Source organism: Haliotis rufescens, unplaced genomic scaffold (genome assembly GCF_023055435.1).
Source record: "Haliotis rufescens isolate VD_foot unplaced genomic scaffold, xgHalRufe1.0.p SCAF_1, whole genome shotgun sequence".
NCBI classification, from domain to species: Eukaryota; Metazoa; Mollusca; class Gastropoda; order Lepetellida; family Haliotidae; genus Haliotis; species Haliotis rufescens.
Window position 1 is genome coordinate 32,054,757 of NW_025963779.1, and position 21,200 is coordinate 32,075,956.

Consider the following 21,200-nt stretch of genomic DNA (forward strand, 5'->3'; position numbering starts at 1 on the left):
ACTGACATATAACAACCTCTAAGTATGTACATGCACAGTTTAAACTGATGATAATATCCTGACTTGTAACGTACACCTGGAAGAGAGCGTCTGGTCTATTTGGCTTGCAGAAATATGTTTCACGTAAAAATCCAAAACCTCAGGTTCCAACCTAAAAGTTGTTTACTCAAGGCTACAACATTCAAGGCCCAAGAAAAGCTTTCAATATGTTTTATGGACGACATATTGAGGATATTCCACATTTGACGCATCAGTGACAAACATTATGTCCAATGCAACTTGACTTGCCTTTTCGCAAACACTTGGTATTATCACTATTTGATAGTGATACATGCTCATAATACAGTCGGGGCGGTCGGGTAGCCTAGTGGTTAAAGCGTTCGCTCGTCACGCCGAAGACCCGGGTTCGATTCCCGACATGGGTACAATGTGTGAAGCCCATTTCTGGTGTCCCCCGCCGTGATATTGCTGGAATATTGCTAAAAGCGGCGTAAAACCATACTCAGTCAGTCAGTCTTAATACAGTCGGAATCGTACAAACGATTCTGCTTTTGGCAGAAATTTCTTTCAGCTATGACAAGGGTTGTGACGCTTTCATTTAATAATTTTCCAAAAATATTGTAAAGAAAAAATTATATTGTACACTTTAATTAACTTTTGAATTTTAAGTTTGTTTCACACAAAATGACGTCTGTCACCTTGTCACAGCGATTACAAGAAAACAAAATTACAACACTGCTGTCGTATGCAGAAAGAGAATTGATACTTATTTAAGTGTTAAGTGCTCTGGCTTTTAGGTCCGTCCGATGACTTCCTTTAATGTCTTAAACAAACGAGGGGCGGTCTGGTAGCCTAGTGATTAAAGCGTTCGCTCGTCACGCAGAAGATCCGGGTTCGATTCCTGACACGGGTACAATTTGTGAAGCCCATTTCTGGTGTCTCCCGCCGTGATATTGCTGGAATATTGCTAAAAGCGGCGTAAAACCATACTCATTCACTCATTTAAACAAACGATACTACACGCATTAAAGAGGTTAGCATATATTTAGACAATAACACCAGTGTGCGGCTCATATAAAACATGCCACGCATCAACGCATTTCAACGCATGTCCAGGGAAAAATCTGATTCTAAATTTAGCTCTGTGAAGGTAAAGATTCACAAGCAACATAAAAATTTCATTTCTTTGCCTACACCATGTCGTCATAGTTTCTCAATAGTGTGTTTGAATTAACTGTTTAATCCGCTGCCTTTCGAGAAAAAAGGAAAACAATTAATGACTGTCGGCCCATTAAGTATGTTCCTAGGGGTAAGTATACACCACGTTGTACATGTATACCTATCGCGATGTAAATATGGGCTGGGGTATGGCGAAGGGAAATCAATTCGTTTATCATGTTTGAACTAAATTATGTACAATAACAATTTAGGATATGGAGCCGGATAACTTCGCCACGATACCGTACACCTGTCAACTTGCCATCGATGACCAGTAAAGCGGGCCTGTGGTAGGCACTGAGAAACCCAAGACTACAAAATCAGAAAGCTCCTAGAAGCCGTCTACATCAAAAGGATCCAACCAGCAATGAACAGAGATCAAGGCTACTACATCCCGCCTGCTTACCATCACCTAATTGCTAAATCCTTATGTCCATCCAATTAATCCACTGACTTCAAATCATCTCTATCAGTCTGCTTGCTGACTCTGTGTCCATTAGACAATTCACTGGCTTCCTATCGTCCCAATCAGCCTCCGAGGTTGTTTACCCTGTCCTATGAGTCATTCACTGGCTTCCAATCATCTTAATCATCTCTCTGTGTCCATCAATCAATTTACTGTATAAACATTGATGTTAATAAGTATATATACCTTTGTTGTTCAGCACGTTAAATCTCCAAAGTAAGTAAGTAAGTAAGCACTATCCATCACTTGCTTGATAAAGGTGTTAGGATCTACATCGAAACGTCGCACTAATTGTAATAAAGAAGTTGTTCATCCATAGAAATTGTCTTTCTTCATCACACCAACTTCTAAATGCCACTGAAAGAAGTTATGTTAAAGAGCTAGTATGTGAGTTGCGATAACCTTAGCGCTACGATAATTTTGTGGAACGGACGCCTGAATTCGGAAGGTGGACCGTTGTATGGTATTAACTTCATACGTTTCAACTTTTGACGTGTTTGAAGTATTATTCTGTTAAATTCAATTGGATTATGCCGTGGATCGTGTAGGTGTCAGCCTATTCACACTCAACAGCATAATTCTAAAAACGTTAGAAATGGCAAGTAATAACATCGCTAGTGCTGTATACAACACGTCGTGACATCGCTAGTGCCAATACTACACGTCGTGACATCGCTAGTGCCAATACTACACGTCGTGACATCGCTACTGCTGTATACTACGTCGTGACATCGCTAATGCTGTTTACTACACGTCGTGACATCGCTAGTGCTGTATACTACACGTCGTGACATCGCTAATGCTGTATACTACGTCGTGACATCGCTAGTGCTGTATACTACGTCGTGACATCGCTACTGCTGTATACTACACGTCGTGACATCGCCACTGCTGTATACTACGTCGTGACATCGCTAGTGCTGTATACTACGTCGTGACATCGCTACTGCTGTATACTACGTCGTGACATCGCTACTGCTGTATACTACGTCGTGACATCGCTAGTGCCAATACTGCACGTCGTGACATCGCTACTGCTGTATACTACACGTCATGACATCGCTAGTGCTGTATACTACGTCGTGACATCGCTAGTGATGTATACAACAGGCCGTGACATCGCTAGTGCTGTATACAACAGGCCGTGACATCGCTAGTGCTGTATACTACGTCGTGACATCGCTAGTGCTGTATACAACAGGCCGTGACATCGCTAGTGCTGTATACAACAGGTCGTGACATCGCTAGTGCTGTATACTACGTCGTGACATCGCTAGTACTGTATACTACGTCGTGACATCGCTAGTGCTGTATACAACACGCCGTGACATCGCTATTGCTGTATACAACACGTCGTGACATCGCTAGTGCTGTACACTACACGTCGTGACATCGCTAGTGCTGTATACAACACGTCGTGACATCGCTAGTGCTGTATACTACGTCGTGACATCGCTAGTGATGTATACAACAGGCCGTGACATCGCTAGTGCTGTATACAACAGGCCGTGACATCGCTAGTGCTGTATACTACGTCGTGACATCGCTAGTGCTGTATACAACAGGCCGTGACATCGCTAGTGCTGTATACAACAGGTCGTGACATCGCTAGTGCTGTATACTACGTCGTGACATCGCTAGTGTTGTATACTACGTCTTGACATCGCTAGTGCTGTATACAACACGCCGTGACATCGCTATTGCTGTATACAACACGTCGTGACATCGCTAGTGCTGTACACTACACGTCGTGACATCGCTAGTGCTGTATACAACACGTCGTGACATCGCTAGTGCTGTATACTACGTCGTGACATCGCTAGTGCTGTATACTACACGTCGTGTTATCGCTAGTGCTGTATACAACAGGCCGTGACATCGCTAGTGCTGTATACTACACGTCGTGACATCGCTAGTGCTGTATACTACGTCGTGACATCGCTAGTGCTGTATACTACGTCGTGACATCGCTACTGCTGTATACTACACGTCGTGACATCGCTAGTGCCAATACTACACGTCGTGACATCGCTAGTGCTGTATACTACACGTCATGACATCGCTAGTGCTGTATACTACGTCGTGACATCGCTAGTGCTGTATACAACACGCCGTGACATCGCTAGTGCTGTATACAACACGTCGTGACATCGCTAGTGCTGTACACTACACGTCGTGACATCGCTAGTGCTGTATACTACGTCGTGACATCGCTAGTGCTGTATACTACGTCGTGACATCGCTAGTGCTGTAAACAACATGCCGTAACATCGCTAGTGCTGTATACTACACGTCATGACATCGCTATTGTTATGTACTGGTCATGATTTCGCTGATGCTGTACACTATACGCCGTGTCATCGCTAGTGCTGTATACTACACGTCGTGACATCGCTAGTGCCAATACTACACGTCGTGACATCGCTACTGCTGTATACTACGTCGTGACATCGCTAGTTCTGTATACTACGTCGTGACATCGCTAGTGCTGTATACTACACGTCGTGACATCGCTAGTGCTGTATACAACAGGCCGTGACATCGCCACTGCTGTATACTACACGTCGTGACATCGCTAGTGCTGTATACTACGTCGTGACATCGCTAGTGCTGTATACTACGTCGTGACATCGCTAGTGCCAATACTACACGTCGTGACATCGCTAGTGCTGTATACTACACGTCATGACATCGCTAGTGCTGTATACTACGTCGTGACATCGCTAGTGCTGTATACAACAGGCCGTGACATCGCTAGTGCTGTATACAACAGGCCGTGACATCGCTAGTGCTGTATACTACGTCGTGACATCGCTAGTGCTGTATACAACAGGCCGTGACATCGCTAGTGCTGTATACAACAGGCCGTGACATCGCTAGTGCTGTATACTACGTCGTGACATCGCTAGTGCTGTACACTACGTCGTGACATCGCTAGTGCTGTATACTACGTCGTGACATCGCTAGTGCTGTAAACAACATGCCGTGACATCGCTAGTGCTGCATACTACACGTCATGACATCGCTATTGTTATGTACTGGTCATGATTTCGCAAATGCTGTACACTATACGTCGTGTCATCGCTAGTGCTGTATACTACACGACGTGACATCGCTAGTGCTGCATAGTACACGTCATGACATCGCTATTGTTATGTACTGGTCATGATTTCGCTGATGCTGTACACTACACGTCGTGTCATCGCTAGTGCTGTATACTACACGTCGTGACATCGCTAGTGCCAATACTACACGTCGTGACATCGCTACTGCTGTAAACTACGTTGTGACATCGCTAGTGCTGTATACTACGTCGTGACATCGCTAGTGCTGTGTACTACACGTCGTGACGTCGCTAGTGCTGTATACAACAGGCCGTGACATCGCTAGTGCTGTATACTACACGTCGTGACATCGCTAGTGCTGTACACTACACGTCGTGACATCGCTAGTGCTGTATACTACACGTCGTGACATCGCTAGTGCTGTATACAACACGTCGTGACATCGCTAGTGCTGTATACTACGTCTTGACATCGCTAGTGCTGTATACTACGTCGTGACATCGCTAGTGCTGTACACTACACGTTGTGACATCGCTAGTGCTGTATACTACACGTCGTGACATCGCTAGTGCTGTATACTACCCGTCATGACATCGCTAGTGCTGTATACTACACGTCGTGACATCGCTAGTGCTGTACACTACACGTTGTGACATCGCTAGTGCTGTATACTACACGTCGTGACATCGCTAGTGCTGTATACTACACGTCGTGACATCGCTAGTGCTGTATACAACATGCCGTGACATCGCTAGTGCTGTATACTACGTCGTGACATCGCTAGTGCTGTATACTACGTCCCGACATCGCTAGTGCTGTATACAACAGGCCGTGACATTGCTAGTGCTGTATACAACAGGCCGTGACATCGCTAGTGCTGTATACTACACGTCGTGACATCGCTAGTGCTGTATACAACAGGCCGTGACATCGCTAGTGCTGTATACTACGTCCCGACATCGCTAGTGCTGTACACTACACGTCGTGACGCCGCTTGTGCTGCATACTACACGTCATGACATCGCTGTTGCTTTGTACTACGTCATGACGTCAAAACTACTAACAATAATTCTGACAATAAACATGCAAAGCCAAATTAAATTCTCTCAGAGAAAACTAGTGCTAATCGCTTGTGGACCTTGAATGTAATATTTTTTTAATATCCTGTCATGGTAAGACGCATTTTTTTACGGCTAGGTTTTTTAATCAAGGTTTGTACATTAAAGGTAATTCCAGAATTGCCGAGGTATAAAACCTAACGCGGGACGCATGAAACTACATGTACCCCGAGTGATACTGCTGCAACGAATTGATCTTACCGACATGTTTCAATCTGCCATTGTAGAAAGATTAACACAAATTGAAAAAAGGGATTTATTCTTTCGCTCAGAAATCCACGTGCAACCTGTTTTCTGCGTGGCAGGGTATACGGGGTTCATTCTCCCTCTCAGAAATTTATTTCTCGTCCGGCCGGATACATAGTATTTCATCAAGGTCTCGCATACTAACCAGATTTCATATTCTGATATGGAGGTATGATAAGGTCTCACACCTCTTTACTCTCTGACACTTATTTTAATGGATCAGATGGTTAAGCTTGGTGATGTGGTTGACTGGCTGTCTGTCAAACCCCGTCGGTGTGAATATCAATCAATCAATCAATGTTTTATTCCAACAAACCACCATAGGTGGTACAGGAACAATACAAATAAAGTTATAACATAAACAATAAATTGTAGTGATCACTTGGTAAGTTGTAGATTATAGTGTTGTACTCATCTTCTGACAGCATTATTAATATTTTTTATAAATCTGAGGATATTTTTCACGATTAAGCAGTTATTTGAGGTAAACAAAACTTTGAACTTTGCGAGATTCGGCCATTTACAAAGATAAATTGGAATATAATGTGATCTCATGGTATCAAAAAAGGAGCATTTAAATAAATAATGAAACTCGTCAGCTATCGCCGGTGAGCTACATATGTTACAATTTCTATTGATTCTGGGTATATTTTTCCAGAGGCCTGTCTCTACAGGTAAATAATGATTCGATGTCCGAAATGACATAATAGGTCGAGAGAAATAATCAGGTAGCAGGAGGTATTTTTCAAACGACGGTAGATCTTTGAAGAATTTATAGTAATTACCTTTTGAACTTTTATCTATATCATCCCTCCATTGTTGTATAAAATGATCTTTAAGTACTGTTTCTACCATAGTGACAACCCACTGTTTACAAACGCAACCAGGATTGTCAAATACATAGGTCAAGCCACAACTGTTTAAAATACTTTTTATGTGAGATATCCATACGTTACTATTACTAATATTGAGGGTGTGATCTAATTTGAACAGTTTAAGGATGCGTGATGACAACTTGAAAGGAGAAGATATGGTTTCTAAATTATACCAAAATGAGATCATTCTTTTAGCAATTGTAATGTTCACAGGAAAACGTCCAAGTTCACCGTAAACCATAAAGTTAGGAGTTGATGATCGCAACCCAGTAGCAAAAAAAATGCGCAATTATATATATCGTGGGATTAGATAGACATACTCAAGAACAAGACCCGTGAAGATTTCGGGTTAGAATAGGTCTTCAGCAACCCATGCTTGCGGTAGAAGGCGACTATGCTTGTCGTTAGAGGCGACTAACGGGAGCGGGTGGTCAGGTTCGCTGACTTGGTTGATGATGCAAGTCATCGTATACCAATTGCGTGGATCGATGCTCATGATGTCAGTCACTGGATTGTCTGGTCCAGACTCGATTATTTACAGACCGTCTTCATATGGCTCTAATATTGCGTTAAACAACAAACAAACAAACAAAACTCAAGAACAACATGAGTGTGTACAAGATCAGCTGCATTGTGCTATTTCAGTGAGCGTCAGATGGAAGACATTGTTTAATGTATGTTGCGACTTAGTGCAACGACCGCGATCACGTGTGTTGATTGTTTATCCAGGTCACCCACCGACTTAGTTGTGCGTAGTTGAGTCAAAGTCAAGTCAAAGATGTTTATTGTATCAAAGGCCATCGGCCCATATAAAAGTTCAGATAAATACAGTGGGTGAGAATTTACAGATTGGGAGATACAACAAAAATTATATAAATATAACATTCATTTAACAATCGGTGATAATCATGAGGACTTTCTAGGGTGAGGTAATTAAAATTATGAATTTCCACTCAACATGTTATTTCGTAGTTCCATCCCATGTTTTACAAATAAAGACAGTTTAAACATACATCGGCATCATTCGATGACAAAATAGAAACAAAAGCTATTCTACTCGTCTTAGATAAGAAACATTCTGGTATATATTTAGTACGTAATTCTGCATAATAAGGACATTCAAAGGTAAAATGTATTTCGTCTTCTATTGCAGAGTTACAGAATGGACAAATTCTTTGTATTCTTTCAAGTGATATATTCCGTCCATAGTTAATCATAAGTTTTGACAAGCCAAGTCTGTATTTAATATATCCATTTCTTAGGTGACTATTTGTTAAAACTGATAGATATTTTTCTGGCTCTAATAGAGTCTTAAATGTTCTGTACAAATCATAACGTGAACTGTTTTCCAAGTTGCATTGCCACCCTTGATAGAACATATTTATTGCTATTTTACGAAAATCATTTAGAAATAAATGTTGATCACCAACAGATTGGTTAAGCCATATATACCCATATCCATGTGAGAATAATAGTGTCCTAATATGCGATACCCATGTAACCTTACCGATACTATCTAAATGAAAGAGCATGTTATAAGCTTTTTTCGGAAGCCGATGTTCTGGCATACGGATGATATTAAACCAATATTTTAAACACTTTATTTGTGAATTAATGTAAAGTGGGTATCTTCCACATTCTCCATATATCATATTATTTGGTGTTGCTATTCCAACGCGAAGAAACTTTTTACATGCCAGTAGGTGAATTCTTTCTAAACATTCATATCTTCGGTAACCCCACACTTCAGATCCATACAATAAAATTGGCTGTATTTGAGTATAAAATAATTTGAAAAATACTTTTGGAGTAATAACTCCAAGTTTATGTGAAACAGACATTATATTAAGTAAAGCTCGTTTCCCTCGCAGTGATAAGTCAGATACACATTTGTTCATATTTAGTGTTGAATTAAACATTATGCCGAGATACTTATAACCATTAACTACATTAATTTGTTGTCCATTTAAGTACCATCTTTCCCTAAAATTTAAAGGACCCCCTTTTCTGAATACTATAATTTCTGTCTTATCTAAATTTACAGATAAATTCCATTCCTTAGTATATTTATCTAATACATTCAACTGATTCTGTAGACCAATAACAGTGTCAGATAGTAAAATAACATCATCGGCAAAAAGGAGCATAAGAAGTTCAAGGATGTCAGGATACATCTGTATACCATACTTGCCGTTACTTGAGATTTCATAATATAATTCGCTTATGAAAAACGAAAATAACAGAGGACTCAGTATACATCCCTGACGTAAACCAGATGGGCAATCGATAAAATCAGTAACACCATAATCACTACGTACACATGACTTGATATTTGAATACATTGATTGTAGTATATTAAACATCTTCCCTTGTAGTCCAGCTTTTCTTAAACAACACCATAATTTATAACGATCAACTGTATCAAATGCCTTTTTAAAATCAATAAAAGCAACGGACACGTCCGATTTTAATTCTGGAAACCCAAAAGTCCAGAAACTCTACGCTCTTTGCCCAGTCTCGGTTAAAGGTATTTACAACATTAAACATGCCGTTTTCATGGGAACATACCAAGGAAGAAAAAATGAAAAATAAATTGTTTAAAAACTCAATATTTAGACTATGTCGCCCATGGGCCTGCCCATGGGCGAAGTCTGGCCCATGGGTAGGCCCATGGGCGAGAATATGTTCCTTTACTTAAAACTCATGTTTTTGTTTCGCAAATACATTTAAAGTATTCATTCAAGTATCATGACACAACATTTAACTCATTTTAACTTAATTCAACTATTTTATAGCGTTATTGAAATATTTCTCCCATGGGCGAGAAAAAGGTTTGGCCCATGGGCGAGAACATGTTCCTTTACTTAAAACTCATGATTTTGTTTCGCAAATAAATTAAATGTATTCATTCAAGTACCATGACACAAAATTTAACTCATTTTAACTTAATCCAACGATTTTATAGCGATATTGAAATATTTCGCCCATGGGCGAGAAAAAGGTGTGGCCCATGGGCGAGAACATGTTCCTTTACTCAAAACTCATGTTTTTGTTTCGCAAATACATTAAATGTATTTATTGAAGTATCATGACACAAAATTTAACTAATTTTTACTTAATTCAACTATTTTACGGCGTTATTAAAATATTTCGCCCATGTTTTCGTCAGTCCCTTTCAAGCATCAACTAACTGTTTGCAAAGTATATTGTATCATGTGAAATATACTTTATATTATATCATTACATTACTATTTAAAAAGGGCATTTGGTTGGATGTTTCCTTTAGTTCTACAAATTTCACCTGTTTTACATATTGTATCGATCTTTAATGAACCCGGCCTTACCTCTCAAAACGTTTTGACAGTTTATCATACGAATTCATGTGCGTGTACTCCAATTGATTGGAGTTATTTTCCACAACATTAAATTTTAGTTAGTTTCTATTTCATTTCCCATTTTATGTCCCGTTGATACATCACACTGGGCAATTACGTGACACTAGGTATGCAATATACAGGTACGCGTGCGCGTATTTTAATAAAAAAAACTATTCGTCTTTTATTGCATAACGTTTGGCTGAATATCTTACATTCTAACGAAATCTCGAAATAATTATTTAATTACATGCGGTTTCGAACTGACCAGTGGGAATTATGTTGGAAAACGTGAGTGAATATTGTGACACTAAAGCAACTTTTAACTGCATTGTCACTTTTGGTATGAAAATGGTAACAGTTCAGAAAAAACAACAGCCTTCTTATGATAATTCTCATTAGTACGTTGTATCTAATTACAGTGTCGGCCTTATTTACAGGTGATTCTGCAATACCTGCATTCGGTCAATTACAATCTACCACACCACGCGTGAATAAACAGTTATGCAGGTGTTGCTGTGGGCAAATACCTAGCCTGAAAATGTTTAATTTTTTTTTAGGATACATGTATTACAAATGTTCGTTGATATGTGGATATATTAAGCACAAAGACAAAAAAAGTTTTTATGAAAGATGAATTAGTGCCTTGATATATTCATCGAGATGTGTATCATCGTTTAATGGGGTCATTCAATAAACGTATGTTTGGAGGAGATATCAAAGGAGCCGCCCAATATACACAGTGTCGTCCGGTGAACTACCACCCCAGCCTGTCCATTAGAGTTATGTAATCGGTACACAAATATATTTGATGCGGTGTCAGTGCGGAAGGAGTTTGAATTACGTCCGCCACTTGCCACAGAAATCCTCAAAGTATAGAAACAATAAACAAGGTCAATCCGTACTAATTACCTAGTGACGCACGTAACAACGACTGTCAATAGGGAAAATGGTGAAAACAAATTGAAATAGATTTTAATAAAACATTATTGTTCTAAATAACTCGCAAAAGCGGTGCCTAAAACTGTTTGACCGTGTTATGTGTGTTGTAAACTGACGAATAGCAAGTAATTGTCATGCTGTACGCATGGTTCCATATACAAATTCAGTTATACAACCGGTATGAAACTGAGAACTGAGATACCAAGTACAACCTGCATTCACACACGGAAGCAATATACTTGTGTGTATGCCCTCTCCTCTAAAAAATGTATCACTAAAGTATTTGCATTGTAATAAATATAGTAATGATAAAACTTGGTAATTTGGTAGGTCTCCGACAGATATGATTTTCAGATTTTTTACACCTTTGATTGATACGGATTACGTACCTGTAGTCTAGTCACTGTCTCTAATGTGTCTGCTTCTTAGAAATTTCAAATGTCTTGTTATAGCACTGTTCCTAAAATACGTCAGTTTCTTTTATCGGGTATAAATAGTTGATTCGTCTTGTCACGCAGTCATTTTTACTTGATCGAATGATTTCCACAAAAAATTACGGCAGAGAGTTTTGTATTTTATTATATTTTTAGAAGATTTTAGAAGATGCTTACATCACTGTATCTCAGAACGTAAAACTGATAACATTCAAACATGTAATTAGTACACAGTTAATTGTTACATATAATTTCCTGCATATTCCTTTTTGAACAAAAAGCCTACATGTATACTGATATCGGTGTCCACTGTTAAAAGGGTATTAGTGCAGTCAGCCATGGTAAATGGAGAGACAATAATAAGGTGATTGATTATAGTCTGTTGCAAAATATGCGGTATAAGTGTAGTCCTTGATACATATACACATTACACATATACAGATGAAATTCACGATATGATGCAGTGCAAGAACAAATTAAGATACGGTTTCTATTAAAAATAATTATACGATTTTGGATTTAATTAGCATGTTTAAATTTTCAGGCCAACACGGCTGAGATACAGCATCGGCATACTCAACTGGAGTTGTTTTCTGCCGGTCGTAAGTTCATTGTTTGACTGAGCACACTCGTGTCGGGGTTGCGATATTTTCTTCTCTTTGTTGGCAGCCTGCCACCGGTCTGAATTTTGAGAAAGGTCTCAGCATGGGACTGTTAATTACTTCTTAATGATGTCTACAAGCTTACAAACTTGTAGATGTTGGGTGCGGTTAGGACCAAACTTTTTCAGCTCGGTTGTTAGTGGTCCTGGAACCCATAGTGTCAAACAGGTTCTGCACAAAACGTCCATCAGATTCTACTGTTCAGCAACATTGTCACTGAATTTCAGAACTCTGGCATGATATAATAATCAAGGATTTCGAAGGTGAACGAGGGGAAAGGCAGACGCACATGGATTTACCTTCAGGTTATTATTGTCTGGAGTTCTCATTTTGGGGCATTTCATATACTAATTGAACAGAGTTCACCTGCACATGTCCACTTTAGTGATACAGACTGTAACCAAAAATGCAATGAGCCGTAGCTCTTAATCCCTTATAACAACGGTAACAACAACCAGGGTGAGGACACAGTAAGGTTAAACCGTGTCCAACAGACAATCTGAGGTGGCTATCTCCCATCAAGTCAGCTCTGTTTTTAAGCGCATAGTTATGTTTTTACATATTGAAATAAAAGGAATTTAAAAAAATATATTTAACAAACCTACACATTACCAAATACAAAACTTTATAACCCTTTCTAGACTTCGTTCCAATTAACCTGGATCATTCAACTCGCTCGCGAAGGTCGTATGCGACTTAAAGTGAATACGTCTACAGTGTACAAGTAACTTTTAACTGTATCATATATACTCATGATAAGCAATTATTTTCGTTCCTAATTCGAATGAGCACATTCTGAGGCTAAATCTGCAAAAGGACAGATAAAATATTTCTTTGTACAATGCAAACGATACAAACGTAGCGGCTGATAATAGAGACAATGATTTAATAATCTGCAATATATCAAGTGTTCTCGTTCAATCTATTGTACATATTGAAGTGATTGTAAAGTTTCAAGGAGTACTAAAATGTTGTGGCATTATGAATGTATTTAGAATATGAATAGCGAAAAACAGTCACCATATCGGATGTACATGTATAACTTGTCTTCCAACACCACGCTTGTGCCGAGGCCCAGGGTCATAAAACTAATCGGTCCCATAAAAGGAGCAAATAGTTTCGCAGATACTTCTTGCTATGTTTCACTCCCAATTGTCAGACGACCTAATCATCAGTCAGACCAGTCAAGTGTGACCAGCGTACCTGCCTGGTTTTGGCTCCTAATTACTGAACTGCCCAATACTGTCATACTGTGGGCAGAGTAAGCGGCCTCGTTGAGTGATACAGACTAACCAGATTATGATTGTGTTTGTAAGTTGCGTTTAATCTGTGTCGGGTTGCAGTTGTTTTATTAGTCAAGACTAGGGGTAGTTTTTTCAATGAAACCTTTTAGCCGTTGAGTTTGTTTTGCATTCATTTCATTAAATACATTGTTAGGTAGAATAATAACACGTTATATGGATTAAACATCTCCCTAATCTGAGTATAATCTCACATGTACTCTAAGTACCGTACTATATTACTTTGCGGAGACACTGAGTATAATTTTTTTAGTTGGCATTGTATGCTGTCTGGTGACTTTACACAAATCCCTGCATTCAATAGACCCGTGAAGATCTTCAACAAACCATTCTTGGCGTAAAAGGGTGACAGCGCTTGTCGTAAAAAGCGACTACCGGGATCGGGTGGTCAGGCTCGCTGACTTGGTTGATGCATGTCATCGTATCCCAATTGCGTGGATCGATGCACATGATGTCAATCACTGGATTGTCTGGTCCAGACTCGATTATTTACAGACCGCCGTCATACAGCTGAAATATTGCTAAGTGTGGCGTTATACAACTAACAAACAAACAAAACACAAAAAGAGAAAGTGTATGAGTACTAAAACTTGCAATAGATATGCGTACCCTACGTACACACATGAGTCCCATTCGACAGTCTACAACACACGAATAACTGTCAAACAAGTTTGGGTACCCCTTCTGTTCAGGCAAGTTATTTAGTTCGATAATTTTGTATTAAAATCCTTTTCAATTTGTTTTCATCCTTTTTCCCTATTCCATGCATGTTTATGTTGCTACATCTTATTGCTCATGTTTCCAAGTATTGTAAAACACTTTAATGTTTCTCCTTCTTAATCTAACGTTATAACATTTCCGGTCATTGCCATCATCTAATACACAAGAGATGATACCAAGACATATTTTATTCGGTTTTATGGTCTATGCGGTCTTACAATTGATTTTATTAGTCTTTAAATCTTATGTCTAGTAAATATTTTCACAAACAGGGCTGTCAACTGATATAAGGAATGTGACATCCAGTTGAGGACTGAATACGACGTACGTTAGTGTGGTAACGATATTTCTACAATAATTTTTTGAATAAACCGTTAATACGCCAGTTGTGAGAGGGATGATGGTATGGTAGATGTAGCAGACATATTGACGCGAGTCACTAGGTTATTAGTACGGCATTGGCCTTGTTGATTGGTACTATACTTTCTGTGGCCACTGGCGGACGTAATTCAAACTCCTTCCACACTGACATCGCACCAAATATATTTGTGTACCGATTACATAACTCTTAGGGTAGGGTGGTAGTTCACGCGAAACGGACGACACTGTGTATATTGAGCGGCTCCTTTGATATCGCCTCACAACATACTTTTAATGAATGACCAATTAAACGATGATACACATCAGGATCGCGGAGAAAATACAAGCTTCGTTCGCGTTGAATATATATATCAAGGCACAAATTCATCTTTCATAAACTTTTTGTGTCTTGGTGCTTAATATATCCACATATCAACGAAAATATGTAATACATGTATCCACAAAAATATACATGTACAGGCTAGGTATTTGCCCACAGCAACACCTGTATAACTGTTTATTCACACGTGGTTTGTAATTGACCGACAACAAGTATTGTAGAATCACCTGTAAATAAGGCCGACACTGTAATTAGACACAACGTACTAATGAGAATATGAGAATTATCATAAGAAGGCTGTTACGTTTTTCTTAACTATTACCATTTTCATATCAAAAGTGACAATGCAGTTAAAAGTTGCTTTAGTGTCACAATATTCACTCACGTTTTCCTCAATCGCATTGAAACATAATTCCTACTGGTCAGTTCGACACTGCTTGTAATTAAATAATTATTTCGAGATTTCGTTAGAATGTAAGATATTCAGCCAAACGTTATGCAATAAAAGACGAATAGTTTCTTTCCATTAAAATACGCACACGCGTACCTGTCACGTAATTGCCCAGTGTGATGTATCAACGGGTCATAAAATGGGAAATGAAATAGAAACTAACTAAAATTTAATGTTGTACACGCACATGAATTCGTATGATAAACTGCCAAAACGTTTTGAGAGATAAGGCCGGGTTCATTAAAGATGTTGGGTGCGGTTAGGACCAAACTTTTTCAGCTCAGAGTGTTAGTGGTCCTGGAACCCATAGTGTCAAACAGGTTCTGCACAATACGTCCATCAGATTCTACTGTTCAGCAACATTGTCACTGAATTTCAGAACTCTGGCATGATATAATAATCAAGGATTTTGAAGGCAAAACCTTTTCTCGCCCATGGGCGAAATATTTCAATAAATCTGTAAAATAGCTGAATTGAGTAAAATTGAGTTACATTATGTGCCATGAAAATAGTAAGAACACCCGCATGTACTTGCGAAACAAAAACATAAGTTTTAAGTAAAGGAAAATATTCTCGCCCATGGGCCAAACCCTTTTCTCGTCCATGGGCGAAATATTTCAATATCGCTATAAAATCGTTGAATTAAGTTAAAATGAGTTAAATTTGGTGTCATGATACTTAAATAAATACATTTAATGTATTCGCGAAACAAAAACATGAGTTTTGAGTAAAGGAACATAATCTCGCCCATGGGCCAAACCTTTTTCTCGCCCATGGGCGAAATATTTCAATATCGCTATAAAATCGTTGAATTAAGTTAAAATGAGTTAAATTTTGTGTCATGATACTTCTTTCAATACATTTAATTTATTTGCGAAACAAAATCATGAGTTTTAAGTACAGGAACATATTCTCGCCCATAGGCCAAACCTTTTTCTCGCCCATGGGCGAAATATTTCAATAACGTTAAAAATCGTTGAATTAAGTTAAAATGAGGGCCCATGGGCGACATAGTCTAAATATTGAGTTTTTAAACAATTTTTTTTCATTTTTTTCTTCCTTGGTATGTTCCCATGAAAACGGCATGTTTAATGTTGTAAATACCTTTAACCGAGACTGGGCAAAGAGCGTAGAGTTTCTGGACTTTTGGGTTTCCAGAATTAAAATCGGACGTGTTAACGTAAACCTTGTGTTTACGACGTGTTAGACATTTTTGAATTGCAGCATATAATGTAAAAATATGATCTATGGTTGAATATTTTTTTCTAAAACCAGCTTGAACTTCCGGTACCTTATCTCTCATATTCGCCCAGTTAGTAAGCCTGTTATTCAAAACAGAGGTAAAAATTTTCCCCAGAACACTCATTAATGAGATCCCCCTGTAGTTGTCAGGGTTTCTCGGATCGCCTTTTTTATGTAGAGGGACTATTTCTGAACAAGACCAACTGTTTGGAAATATTTGATTATCAAAGAGTTTGTTGAAACATTTATGAAGAAATGGCATAATATCCAATTGGGAACATTTAAGCATTTCTATCAGCACTTGATCGGGCCCGGCGGATTTTCCTTTGTTTAACTTATTTATTGATGATGTAATTTCATGTTCAGTTATCGTAGAATTTAGTAAGAATGCATCAATATCTGTAAACTGATTAGAACTGAGTTCATTTTCATCATCTAAGTGAGGAGAAAAAACATTGTGATTTGCAAAAACCTCTCTAAAATGGCACAGCCATTCTGCTTTCGTTATATGATTCTTCTGTCTGGGTTTGTTTTGTAATGATCTTATCTGTTTCCAAAAGCTAGATTGACTATTTATGCTTCTATGCAATCTTTCAACTGATTTCTTACGTGAAATGGATTTAAATTTTCTGCAACAAAATTTATAATGGTTTCTTTGTCTACAGTACACAATTCTGTTAGCGACTGTTCTTTGTGTTCTAAATCTCCTAAGTGCCCTACGTGTTTCTCGTTTCGCTTGTCTACATTCTAGACTTAGTGGTTTGTGATTGGCAAATTGTGGATTATGTCGTATTGTCTTTTTCATGCAGCTAGCAGAGTCTAATACAATGTCGACAAAGTGGCTAATTGCGTTTTCAATAGCATTATCAATTTCTTTAAGGACCATTTCTTTTTTTTCAGTAAAATTATATCTCAGGTTATCAAGAAACAAACTGGAGTAATGATCATTCCATACAATGTTCTCTGATGCTTGTGGATCCATACATGAATCATTGTTGCACCTCTTACCCATATTTGGAAATCTACACATCAATTCTAATGGAAAGTGATCAGAATCAGATCGGTCACCGACAGTGAACATATTGATAAACTGAAAAAAATCTGGTGAACTTATAAAATAATCGTTCACACTAGATCCATGTTGGCTACGCGTAGTTGAGTCACTGTGGACACGTGGGAGTTGCTATCTGTTCTATATAACTTCCGCCGCAAACCGTATTAAAATATTTAAGCTCATTGATTTTATTTTAAATATGTCTTGATTTTCCATAGGATCCTGGTAGGCTGAAGGGACACAATTCCCGAAAGTATTCAACTGCGCCTCAGAACAGATTTAATCTAATTAACGCCAATTCATGAAAGATCGCCAAATTTGTGCTTCAGGAACGTCCAAATACACAGTCCCATCGGCAGCACCCGCCTTTTAACACAATTTGCATAATAAGGAAGACAGTATTTATTCCCTTGTAGTTATAGTGATATCTCAATGCACAAGCAAGGGTTGCATCCATAGTGTCACTAAGACATGGCCATAATTACGCTGGAAGGTGCTGGAAGCAAACATTTATTCAATTAATCAGGCCGTAGACGTGTATCGAATGGAATGACATAAGATTCTTTCTCTGTCGAGTATTTAAAGCTGTATTAGAGGTTTCATTTTTGCCGAACTGATGGGGTATGCTCGTCTAATCCATCGACACCAGGTTTACAAAAATATAGAAGTAAATTGTGATCATATCAAACATAGTGAGTGAGTGAGTGAGTATGGTTTTATGCCGTTTTTAGCAATACTCCAGCAATATCACGGCGGGGGAACCAGAAATGGGCTTCACACATTGTACCCATGTCGTGAATCGAACCCAGGTCTTCGGCGTGCCGAGCGAACGCTTTAACCACCAGGCTACCAAGACCGCCCATATACCAAACATAAAAAATAACTTTATATCAACTGAGACTTAAGACATGAAGGAGAATTTCACAACACAGTATTAGCAGTTTCCTCCTTTGGTATATTGCACACAATATTACATATACGACTTACAGTGATGTGTTACAAAGGTTTACTGGATGTTTTAAGATGACAAAATATTGTAAGAATTGTATGGCAGCTTGTATTGATTGGCCTGCATTCAATAATTCATACCTGTCAACAGTTTTTGAGTCTGGTACCAACCCAGGTACAACATGATTCATGGTTCGGTGGATGCAATACGTCTAAACGCTAAAGTGTCGCTTTGGTTACGTCTCTGTGTAGAGTTGCGTTCCTTTGTCGTTCCAGTATCCGATGGTCGTTTGTTCGAATACAAGATTGTTATTCTTGGTGTGTTAGCATTATACTCCTATGGAGACCCAGGTTAGAATACGTCCTCAGGATTTTGTTATTTGTAAGAGGCGGATAGAGATGTTATGTAATGCTATGAGGTGAAGGGGCGGTCGGGTAGCCTAGAGGTTAAAGCGTTCGCTCGTCACGCCAAAGACCCGGGTTCGATTCCCGACATGGGTACAATGTGTGAAGCCCATTTATGGTGTCCCCCGCCGTGATATTGCTGGAATATTGCTAAAAGTGGTGTAAAACTATACTCACTCACTCACTATGAGGTGAAATGGGTTGTAACGTCGCGTTCAAGATTATTGCATGCTATTGCAAGATAGATGGCGACATGCATGCACGAGCCGACCTGTCCCTGCTTTAGACCTTAATGCCGACGTCCAGGAAGAGTAACAACAAGTACCATGAGACAGTAGACAGCGTCAAAACGAGACCTCTTTTTGTTTACTTACCTTTCGAGACAAAAATACTTTCAATCGCAAGACCTGGTGTATTTAAAAAAATGGTTTGGTTGAAAATGGCCGGTGCAAAATCAGCATCGGACACTACAAAAACGTTCCCGTACAAGCCAGGTCTCTAATACACGCCTGGTCAACAGCTCTAGAGAAATTATTAATTAGCCGCGGTCGTCTTATAGAGGAAATACGGTACGTTTGGTATCGGATGTTTACAGAACTTCAGTCACATGACATGATTGTTGGTTGGTTGGTTTGTTGTTTAACGCCGCACTTAGCAATATTCCAGCTATATGACGGCGGTCTGTAAATAATCGAGTCTGGACATCCAGTGATTGACAACATGAGCATCGATCCACACAATTGGGATACGATGACATGCATCAACCAAGTCAGCGAACCTGACCACCCGATCCCGTTAGTCGCCTTTTACGACAAGCATAGTCGCCTTTTACGGCAAGCATGGGTTGCTGAAGACCTATTCTACCCCGGAATCTTCACGGGTCAGATAGATAGCAAGATGGATGTAGGGGGATGGTGGGAGGGGTGTGTATGTATGTAAGTATGGGGGTCTGAATTAGTCATATAATGTCGCGTCCAAGATTATTGCACTTATATAGTACGTACACGTACACGCACGTGCGTGTGTATGTGGCTGCTTGTACTAGTCCGGACTGATACCGATTTATAGTGCTAGCTCACTGAGATACCATGCCACAGTTTAACATGAATACCCCACTCAAACACAGTATACAGACTCCAAGCCGACCAGTCCTTGTTTTAGCCCCTTAATGCCGAGCGCCAGACAGGGTAACAACAAGTACCATCTTTTAACGTCTTTTGGTATGACGCGGCCTGGGATCGAACCCCGGACCTTTAGCTCTCCAGGCGGACGCTCTACCACTAGACCACGGAGGCGGTCTAGTCATAGTGATGGATGTAGGGGTAGGGTGGGAGGGGTCAGCATAAGAAAACCAGAAGACTTGATTCAGATCCCAGAGGCTACTTTGCTAAAACGATTGATTGAATCCAGAATGACATGACCTTGTAAGAAAAGAGAAAGAGAACGACAGAGGACACGCCACAATAAGAGACAAGAAGAAAGCAGCAGCAGCAAGGTGCATCACTGCCAGGTGGTTATGGCATATTGTTGACCTTAATCAACTACTGACAATACAATGTCATGCAAACATTGGATTTATATACACTGGTTTGTATATGTTCCATCGTTGAGAATGACATCAATTATTCATCCATTTTCTTTGATGTAAAATACAACATGTTACATGTGTCAATGATTCAATGCTTCATAAAATAGAAGATGAACAATCCAGCTTCACATCCAGCCCCAAACTGTATTCAATGACATCTATATTTTGTGACTGCTGTATGACGTGAAAACTGAACTTCCAATTCCTTTGTTGTTTGTCTGTATATTGCGATAACTGATGATGCCGTAGTATGACGTTATAATCTTTGTGTTAGCTCAAAAGGTTAAAAATTGTAAGACAATAAATTCCAAGGCCATATAACAGATGACTATCATTTTTTTCTTCATCTTCAATGGAAACTGTTGAATATGTCTTCTGATACAGACCTTCC